The sequence below is a fragment of the Apus apus genome, chromosome 1, assembly GCF_020740795.1.
Source record: "Apus apus isolate bApuApu2 chromosome 1, bApuApu2.pri.cur, whole genome shotgun sequence".
Taxonomy (NCBI): Eukaryota; Metazoa; Chordata; class Aves; order Apodiformes; family Apodidae; genus Apus; species Apus apus.
The window spans coordinates 14332244-14343722 of record NC_067282.1 but is presented as its reverse complement, the minus strand read 5'-3'; positions in this window follow the sequence as shown (position 1 = coordinate 14343722).

The following is an 11479-nucleotide window of genomic DNA, read 5'->3' as shown; positions in this document are numbered from 1 at the left end:
CTTGGATTATTAAAACGTTGTACAAAAAATTGTTCATTACAGTATGCTGAACATTTTATTTCACCTTCTCTCCTTCCAAAATGAAAAAAACCAAAACATTTTCAATTATTTGATGGCAACATATTGTATTGAATTTAGATTTTTATCAATAACACAAAAGGTAGATGAAAGTATTTTGCAGTGACTAGTGCCACTTTTCTCCAGAATAATTTAACTGTTACATTCAAAAGAAAAATAATCTCCTCCTTTATCTTCTATATTCCTAACTTGATGCATCAAGGCACACAACTCAAGCTTTTTCTTGGCTTCTCATTTTGGAGGAGACACCAATATAAAAATAAGTATGTAATGACACTATTAACAACATGAAATAATGTATGTATACAATATAGTATACATACTAGAATATTTGTTGCATGTATTTTTATATAGTAAGATAAAAATATTGCAAAATAGCTTTTATAATGCTCCTTCTCCCTATGGTGTAGATCCCCAATATTCTGAAAATCTGTGAGTAACAGAGTATGAGCTATCAGTGTGCTGAGTTATGACTCAGCTCCTGAAATGGCATCTGCTCTGCTATGCCCAATTCATTCTAGAATACAATCATACTTAACAACTACATTTGGATTTAGTGTCTCCTAGTAATCTCCTTCATCTAAGCTTCTAATCAAGAGATCTTGTCCTGTACAGTTTCATTTAAATATCCTTGATATGATCAATAAGGAACTTCTGTGTTTTCCTTGAGCAGCTTGTTTGTGTAAATGCTATGAGCAAAACAAAGCCACTCGAAATGAGAAGTGAAAGACTCTTATTTCTGCTTTTATTGGAATAACTGAGCCCAGCTGATAGGACCTCAGAAAATAGACCCTTGAGACATTCTCAGAGAGATGGTACTGGCTTTAATTCATGCTGTTCTCATGTGGGGTTGACAGTATGGAGTTTTCTTCTCTGTGAGGTCTCTGTTCCTCCATTAATGGCAGATGCAGAACAACTTAGAATTGGTATCAATGTTTCTTTTGTATTGGATGAAGAATGGAGATGAGCCACTCACAAAACAAGTTCAGAAACGCAACTGAGCAACTTCAACTCTCAAAACAAGAAGTCTGCCCTGATGATGTTCTCATCGTTTGGGTTGCTCTAACACAAAACCAGGTACAGAATCTCTCAAACAGAATGTACCCCATAGCATTTTCAGGAGTGAGGTGAAAAAGATGAGACTGAGTCTCATCATAAATGCCAATAAAAAGTACCTTAAAGCTGGGAGCAATAAGCTCTCTCCAACTAATATGCCCGAGGGACAGTTGCAATTGACCTTACATGGTGAATAAAGTGGTACATTTAGAGCATGGCTGTGCTGGAGGCAGTTCAGTAAATTTGATCTATTGAAATTACCACGTGTGCTTTCAGAAAGCTCTGCACCTTGCTGCAGGGTCTCCTGGGAAGGGTGCTGCCCATAGTTAGCTCAGTTTTCAATTCCTCCTTATCTCTTCTCCTTCTCTGGCTGCCAAAACTTTGATCCTGAAGTCTCTGCCTCTGGCCCGGCAACCATTCTCCTTAAGTATTGATCTGGCAATGAATTGAAAGACAGTAACATAGGAAAAAAAAATATATAGTTACATAAAAAGAGTGGGCCTAAATTGAAAACAATATTATTTTACTTATTGCAGCTGCAATCAGAAATCCTCAAGATATTAATCTGTGTAGCCACCATCTTTGTATCTGTGTAGCCATTGTCTTGACAAGCAGCACCAGGTGCAGTTTCCTTGTTGGACATGGACTCAGTGCACTGTTTATTACAGATCCAACTCCTTTCCTATCATGTACTGATGGCCAGAAAGAGCATAAGCCATTGACCAGGTCCCTGAAAAGAGGGGACTGTGGGTGGGTATTATGAGGATACTGGGGCTCTCACTTTTGCAAGTATGTACTTTTTTATCCAATTACTTCTTCTTTCAATGTCCCCTGTCTAACAGCACTTGAGGACTGGCAAACAGCACTAGTGTGCTTTACTTCCTGTGCTATCCATGAGGAGGTTTGTGAGTCAGAGCCTTGAGGTGCCCCAGGCCCCAACCCCAGCCCTTAACTAAGATGTTCTCGGCTGTGAAGTGGAGCTGAGCCATGAGGATGCAAATCTCCAGAGACAGGGAGGATGAACAAATGAGGTCTGTGACTTCCTAAGTGGCTCAAGATTGGGCTGTGGCTGGACTCAATGGTCTTAAGAGTCTTTTCCAACCTAAATGATTCTATGATTCTAACACAGGTTGTCAGAGCTTGGAAGCACAGGACCTAATAGGGGTTCAAATGCACTGAGATTGGACTATGTGGTTGGACCAGAACAAAGAAAGACTCAGGAGTCTTTATTAGAATAGGATGTAATTTTGCTATGACTATTGGCATATATATATGTTTATATATTAGAATTAGTAGACTCCAGAAGTAGTTATTTAGTTCTCTGAAATATATGAACATCTGGGAAGATTCAGAATTATGTGCACATATCTAAGTAGATAAAAAAGACCAGGACACAGGCCCAGTAACTAATCCATAACCCAAGTTTTGTTCCTGGCCATGCACAGGAATGGTACTACTTCGGGTTAAGAGACTATCTGGACATCAGTCCTAAGTCTAAAGCATTTGAGAGCTCAAATCTACATGTCCCTGAGCATATTGTCTGAAAACTGAGGTACCCTTAAAGTACACTAACAGATGCAGGTAACATGGAGCACACATCAGAGCAAGATAAGGGATGGAGGAGCTGGCTCTGTTGTCTTTTGTGTAGGAGTCTAATGATCAGAGCTGTGCCTCAGACAGTGCAGTTTGTCATAACTGCCTGCAGTTTTGGGCACCACAATATAAAAAGGACATCAAGCTATTAGAGAGTGTCCAAAGGAGAGCCACAAGGATGGTGAATGGTCTGGAAGGGATGATTTATGAGGAGTGGCTGAGGTCACTTGGATTATTCAGTTTGGAGAGGAGGAGGCTGAGGGGTGATCTCATTGCAGTCTATGGCTTCCTCACTAGGGGAAGAGATGGGACAGGTACTGGTCTCTTCACTCCTGTGACCAATGACAGGAGCTGGGGAAATGGCAGGAAGCTGAATCAGAGGAAGTTTAGGCTGGATATCATGAAAAGGTTTATCACCCAGAGGGTGGTTGAGCACTGGAACAAGCTCTCCAGGGAAGAGGTCACAGCACCAAGCCTGCCTGAGTTCAAGAAGTGTTTGGATGATGCTCTCAGCACATGGTGGGATTCTTGGGGTGCCCTACACAGAGACAGGGGTTGGACTTGATTATCCTGATGGGTCCCTTCCGACTCATCAGATTCTATGATTCTATGAAAATTATTTGCATCTACCAACAGGAGCCTTTCTGTCAAGTTTATCTTATTCAAAATCAAAGAGTATGTACCTAATAACATGGCTCTTATCATTTTGATTGAGTGTGTGAATACAAAATGCAATTTAAGAAAATACATCAAGGAGCTTGATTCCAAAGCTGACGCCAGAAGCTCTTGCATAGCATCCTCCTGCATACACTCAGTTCTCCTTCTCCCATTCTGGAGCTAGGTCCTCAGACACATGAAAAGTGCAGTTTTTAGAGGGGAGGCTGGATGATCCTGCTACAAGTACTACAGTAGGAAGGGGTTAATGGCACCAACAGCTTTCCAAGAAGGGAAACACAGAAAACATTGAAAATGAGGTTCATGGCTTTGGTCATTGCCTTGCCAGATCATTGCATTTTGACAGAGCTTTAGTAGCTGAAGATACACTTTGGATTGTCTTTTCTAGTTCTTCATACTAAAGGCAGTGTAAAATGCTAGAAATCAATTGCACTTGGATAGAAAATTTCTAAAGGAGAACTTCCTTGATGGAAAATGAGATTTAAGGCTATTGTGGGAGTTAAAGAATAGTTAATACATTTAGGGGGGGAAAAAAAGGAAAAGTTCACATTTTTGTAACTTAACACCAAGTGGTCAACCAAAGGAGAAAAGGTATGGATTAAGCAGAAGACTGCCAAAGTTAGTTAAAGCTTATCATTTACATTGCCTAGGAAATGTCAGCCATTACTATCCTAATTATTCCATATTTGGGCTGTCTGGCATTCAGTGACCAGTCATTTGCAAGACAGAAAAGCTGCTATTGCAGTACTGTCTGAACTCTTCATTGCAAAACAAGGAATAGCACAGAAAAAGTGAGCAAGATGTTCCTATTTCTCCAGGCTCACCACAGAGCAAAGTACACGACACAAAGCTGAGATAACTTGAATCCATTTCAAAACATGTTTACAAAATGAAGTTTAAAAACACTCTGCAACTCTTCTATAGCAGTGGGACCAGGACCTGACTGGAAGGATGTTGCATTGCTTCTTTTAATCTCTACTAGGAGCTCAGGCAGAGGAGACCAAAAGGAAGATCTAGCTACAGTCCCACAACAGGATGAAAGGATGATCTCTGCTACTAATTCAACATGCAAAGACTCAGCTGTTGTACCTTTACTGGGAAGAAATGCATCCTTTTCACAGTACAAATTGAACATACCAAAGGCATTCCTGTTGATCTTCACAACACCACTTTCCCCCATGCCCCTGCATTGCATAGTGTCACTCTTTCTTTCTACGTGTGATGTGGCTGATCCATGTTCTTTGCAACAGTAGAAGCTATTTAGCAGCAGTTTTCCATGATGAGGATCTGGCTGCCATCTGAAGATTAGCCTGACATGTTTCTGCTGCCCTGTCTCCCCACCTACTCTCAGCTGTTCAGTAAATGCAAACTGGCCATTGAGTTTGGGTTCGAGTGGCCTCTCATCTGACATGTGCATCAGCTGTGTGGGAGGACATAGCTTACAGAAGTGCTACTACAGCACTCAATATGTGACAGGACTGTGAATAATAGACTAATTGCACTGTGTGCTTATTTATACCAGCAACAGCACAAAAGTCAGTGCAGGTGGAATTGGGAAATCACATGCCTTGGTAATGATAAACTCTCCATGTTTCACAGGAGTATGAAAAAGTGGTGATGACAGGTGGGTGGCACTTAGTTACTTTGAAGCCAGATGCCTCCTGTATTCCAGATACACCGTCCTTTAATCTCCAAAGAGCCGTGCTGGATTTTGCTGTGCTCTGTGTGACTTCATCCTTGCTGTGACACTCTGAGACAGCCCCCCTGCTGAGGTTGCAGAATTGGACTGCAGGCTCCCGAGGTGCACTGGCAGCACATGCTGCTGGGCCAGTCTGTTCTCTAGCACAGCAAGACTGGGAAAGGACTTACATTTTCTTTTTACTGGTGGTCAGGCAAATTGCTTGGCAGCATTATTGAAACTTTAGTTAATGTGCTATGCATCCTCTTCTCTGTGCACAACGACTACTCAACTCTCAGTGAAGAGCAGGTTCCAGGCCATGTCTTTATGACCTTTCATTTAGCACAGAGGCTCTGGAGGTGGCAGGAGGGAAAGTAGCTCTCAGGATATTATTGTTATTCCACCTACTAATGGTTCTTCTGCACTGGAAGAACATTCTTTTGGTGATTATGTATGATTTGCAAATAATAAGCTATCTTAGAGTGACTCAACTGTGAACAAACATAAATATGTGAAAAGGCATTTTAATCCGTGTCTCCACAAATATTTACATGTAATAAGCTTGAGTGTGACGTTTGATCCAGTAATCATTCTGAGACTTATTAAGGCCAGAAATATAAGCCATAGTAAGTGCAGATTGAGACTGCTCTATATTTGACTAGATATTTTCCTGAGAACTTTCTGACCTAAGTGTGTGACAGAAGCTTTCTTTTTTTAAATAACTTTATGAATGTTGCTGGCATGGCAAACCCAAAGAACAAGATACAATAGCCTCTTGGTATAAATCTCTCTTAATGAGATCAGAACTAGAAACCTCATTGTTCAGCTCACATTCTGTCTGAACGCAATCTGCTTCTCAAATTATAAATCAGGGGCAAGACACTGTACCATTGTGTAACCCTACACCCAGGCTCTGGAATGTTTCCTAGTCACAAGAGGATTGTCATCATTTCATTTACAAGAGAACTATCAAACAGGCTTGGACCATATTTGGTCTACAACTTCCCCCTCAATGGAAGACACATCCCCCCCTTGCAGCAGGGTATTTTTGTAGCAACCACAGAGACACATGCACTATAGTGTGCCACATCCTCCAGTCTGAAAACAAAAGAAAAGTTATGATGTCTGTCACTCTCAGAAGCAGTGCTAATTACTAAGGATTAAGAACTTGTTTATATATGCCCTATATATCTCCATCACTCTAGAAAACAAACACCCGTATGTGTAATAAGGTCATTGAATTGGAAGGTTTAGTTGTGTCTGCAAATGGTCACTGTGTGTGCAAAGCCTCTGCCATCCCACAAGACTTTAAAGCACATTGTGCTTCAGGAAGCAGATCCCTTCTGATGATCTCAGACAGCCAGAGAGAGAGGCTTAATCACAGAGTGTGGATGATGCAGTAATTCTGAAGGGCCTGAAGGACATAATTGCTTTCACATTTTCATCCAGCTTTCTAACAATCCAGGCAAAAGGGGAAAGACATTATATTTGTTACTGGCTTCGGAGATGTCTGGGAAATCCCAAGCTTACTCTTCAGCTCCACCAAATGTAAGTCATTACACACTTAACCTAAACATAGAATACAATCTTTCTGGTCAGCCAAGTCACCTTTAGTTCCTAGTAAGACAGGTCTACAGGAAGAAAGGAAAGAGGTTCACACTTAGCAACCTGTGGTCTGTTTCCCTAGTTTTCTGCTGTTAAGAGCAATATAATGAAAGGTACGTGGAAATACTCATCCTTCCCCCCATATCCCTGCTAGCTGAAACCATAAAGCCACCATAAAGCTCTGTTCTCCAAAGGGAGACTGTGGGCATGGGCTGACTGGAAAATGCAGAGTTCAGTGTTGCAACGTGAGTAACTAAGAGAAAATAACTCCAGCCGGCCAACCATCTGATCTCTGAAGGCCGTGTTCTTCAGTGCCAAACCTGGGGCCTACAGTTGAGAACAGAGTTCAGGTCTCTTTCATAGATTGTGCAAATTGTTTTTACTTTTTATTAGGTGGCCAAACTGAGAAATCAGAAGGGCAAATAATTTCCACTGGCAAGAAATTACCAAAATATTTAAAGGGACCTGAAACAAAACATTTCACGTAGCTTTTGACTTATCTGATTAAGCTAAATGTGGTCTCAAAACCTTATCTTGAACTGAAAAGTCAGACTTTTAAATGTAAACAGAAATATTTCAACTTCAGTGATTTTTTTTTTCCTTGACCAAAACTCTTTGCTGAATATGAAATATTTCAGGAGAATTTCCTTCTTTAGGAATAAATGTTTTCATTATTTTCAGTTTGTTTAATTGCACAGCTCTTCAATGACCATCAAATAACAGATGATGATCCATCCTATTGGTATTTTTACCTAAGTGCATGATGGCACAACCTTAAACAGAATCAGCATATTTTACAGTCTTACCCCAGCACCAGTAGGAAGGATTAAATATTGGACAAAAAGCACAGGAAAGTGGTTTTTGTCTCTCCTCTCCTCTCCTCTCCTCTCCTCTCCTCTCCTCTCTCCTTGCTGCTTCTGCTGCTTGTTCTCCTCCACTCTAAAAGAGAAAACTACTGGATACAGATTAAATAAAAATGTTGAACAATTCCTTCCTTCTCAAAACAAGAACAAAAATTAATATATACAATAATAGATACTTTATATGTAGATTTGTGTCGCTCACAGCCACTTCTGTCACCTGGATCATTGCCACCATTGTTGCTGGCTTGGGATTTATATTCAATATTGAAGGAATCCTGTGGCTATTATTTGAAATACAATTCCAAAAACATTGTGGAACCATCTCTAGTTAATGGGGTCATATTCACTCTGGGAGAATTCTCTCTTATAAAAGCAGTGGTGTTAGAGCAGGAATCATTATGAGCCAGACTATTATGAATATTTTTATGAGCACAATTAAAATCGGATATGGAACCTCCTGTCTACTTGATGGAGCAGATTTCAGTGTTTCAGAATATTTGATGACAAGCGAGTCTGATTATTCCCACACACCAACAGCCACGTTTTAGATAGCACTCCCTGCATTCACTCTGCCCATATTTTGCTGGTTTCTTTTCTAGTGTGTGTTGTCATTCCTGTTTTGTCTGCAGAATTTGACAGCATCAGTCCGATTCGCCTCCCCAGCAGGAACTTTACCACAGCTTCTGCCACACAACTCAAGACTTGTGTATGAAATACTGGCCTAATGCAGGTAAAGCCATATTTCAAGGATGTCTTTTAGTCTCAAATGCTTTGAGGTACCCTCAAGTCCTAATAGCCTGTGGTTGTATGGAAGGAACAGCAGTGCTCACTGCTGCAATTGTACACCAACATTGGCTGCCCCCAAACATTGCCATAAAGTAAAGGTTTACTTGTGCCCCTTTTAGCTGCAGAGCACAGTGTTCAAAACATTTGAAACAGCTACAGCTGCCAGGAGTGGTTCTGCAACGGCCTTCATCTCTTCACAAGGCTGCAGTTCTCATCTGGTGAATCTGGTAGCTCCAGAAAATACTTTTTCTCCATGAAAGCAAATTGGCCAGGAACAGTGGCTTGAGGAGGGTCTCTGGCCTCTCCCAGTCCCCCTTTTCCCTTCCATTACCACTACATTTCTCACCACCAGCAAGACCTTATCAACCAGCACTGACAATGACACTGCTGCTTGATGACTCTGGCTGGCAGAAAGCTACGGAAGAGGATGGAGAATCAAAGTCTCGTTCAGAACCCCTGGGCTGCTATGGCAGCTCCAGCTGCAGTTCCGCCAGTTCCCATCTCCTTGCCTGTCCCAGCCAGCACTGAGGACATGGCATAGTCCCCATGTGGTTGCAGCTTCACTATCCCTCACCTCCACAGCATCTTCATGCCTGTCACTGCTGCCTGCAATGCCAACAGCAAGCAGGGGCCCTTCTCACCTTGGTCAGGAGACCTCAGGTCCAATGCATCCTGCCACCCTAAAACCTAGCTGCAGTGCTGGAGTGGGTGGTGACTATTAACCTGTGGTGCCTTCCCAGATGTAGAGGTAGATAACATTCTTCCTGGCATTGAAATATGCAGCACAGGAGATGGAGAAGGAGGTGGACCTTGGCAGGGGTGCTTTCACACCCTGCAAACCCCTGATGGGGTGTTAGGATTATGATAGTATCAGCCCCTTCTAACCCTGGCTTTCTCCTGGCCATGCTGCTTGTCAGTGACACCCTCATCTGGCTCTACTCCACTGCTGTTTGCAACCCATTTGGGACATTCTCCCTGGTTGCTGCCATTTATTAGCTGATGAGCTGAAGACAATGCTCTGTCTACACCCCGATTGTAAATTCTGCTGAGTAAAGATGGAACGAGTTTATCACTACACACCCTGTCCTGCCACAGAGCGGTTGTACAGCTGCCATCCCATGCTGAAATCTTACCTTCATTTAACCCTGGAGCCTTTCTGCTTGTTTGCAGGCCTCGGATTTCTACAGTGTTCATGATCAGGTTTGCCGGGGCATTCCAGTAATATCAGTAAAATACTATGCTACAGTAATATAAGTAAAATATTATTAAAAACTACTTCCTCTTACAAATCCATTTTTATTGATGGGCCAATTTACTTGGAGTGTTTCAGCTCAAGGAGCAAATTAGACTATGAGTGAAGCTGAGTGTAAAGCAGAAAATTTCCTTCCAAGAAGAGGAACACGTGGTTTCCTAAACTATGAAAGTTAAATCTTATAAATGAAAAATTTATTTTGTGCACTGGGTCCCCAGTACAACTTCATGTGACCTGTTGGTCTTTAGTCCTTTACTTAAGTTATACTTCATCACATGGGAAAGCATGTACTGAGGACATGTGATTATTTTTTGGAACAATTTGCATGTCATTCTCTGTAAAATCACTGAGGTCAAATTGCACCTGAGACTGTCCCTACAGATGTTCAGTCAAATTGAAAATCAGGCACATAGGTGCAGATTTAAGAAAACTTTGTGGGTGTTTTTTATTTAGGCTTGTACTGGGAACTGTAAATTTAACCTGGTTTTCATGTTTTCTTTTGATGCTAAAATTTTATTGTAAAAATAATATGGACTGATTTCTTTAAAAAGCAGCAAAAATGGTAGGCACAGGGAAGAGGTTTTGGAAAGAATCTAAGGTAAGCAAATTTTAGTGAGCTCATGTCTGAACCAAGCTTGTTGGTTTTATCATAACTACTTTTCTTCATACTTGAAAAATAAAACTAAGCCTTTAAAATATTTTTTAAAATTATTTTTATTTCTAGGTGATGAACAGAAAAGCCTGGAAACATCAATTAGAAGAATAACCACCAATTCATGGGAACAAAAGATCTTGTTGGCTCTTCACAAGTGCTCAGAATCCAGCAGCTGCCTCTGGGTCCACTCACACTCTCCCATAGTGCACATTCCTGATGCCTGAGAGTCACACTGTTTGTTTAGACACCTAAACAAAAACTATACTTCAGGATTGTCAAAAGAGCCAAAGAGATCTAGGAGACAAGTTTCTTATTGTGAGTTGAAGCCTGTAGCCCTAAATCAAATAGCTTGTTTGAAAATACTTTCCTAAAAATGTAAATGCAGGCACTTGTTTTTGAAAAAAAATCTCTCCCAATAATTAAGAGAGGAAGCTGAGGAAGCTGACTCATGGGCTTTGCTTTTGCCACCTAAACCGATTAACAGGAGAAGAAACCTGGTTCAGCTGGTGCTCTGGCTTGCTGACTAGCAAGGCTGTTTTTGATCCATGGCCTCTGGTATTTGGATTATTTGCTTTCCCATCTCATAATCTCTGTGGGGAAACTTTCCCCTGCAATTTAAATATTAAATCCTTGCCATCCTGGAATGTGGCAGTGTGCTGCATACAAACAGAGATGCAAGGGCTCAGTCTTTTCAGTGCAAACCAATTGGGAGTTCAAACTGAGAAGGCCTTTGTTCATTTTCTCTGAGGACACATGCATGTCTTTTGCTGGGAATTTTACATGTGTTTGAGGACCAAAGTACTATCACAGATCAGAACCCTTGAAGCCTGTGGACTGCAGCTGTACCTTCCTGCTTCTGGCAGCACTGTCAGAAGAGATGGCAACAGCAATCATAAACCATCAGGTTTCTACATTTTGATGTTTAAATACAGTTTGTTGTAACAGGCTCCAGATTGAGGTCAGCCCCTTTAAGCCAACCAGATTGTTCCTCCGAAGGTGCTGCAATAACTGGAGGAGAAAGGTAGCATTATTTCATTCTTCAAAACACTGTTTTGAAAAAATTAACCTCCCTAAACCTCCTTTGTAAAATTGCAGTTGCTGACTCTGCTGCACATGTAGCTTGCCTTCGTCCTGGCTGACACCGTGAGCTCTAGTCCCCTGATAAATGGTCCATTGATAGGATGGGAATGTTTTCCTCTTCTCTCCTTTTTACAGGCTGGTTCCTTCCTAAGCAATAA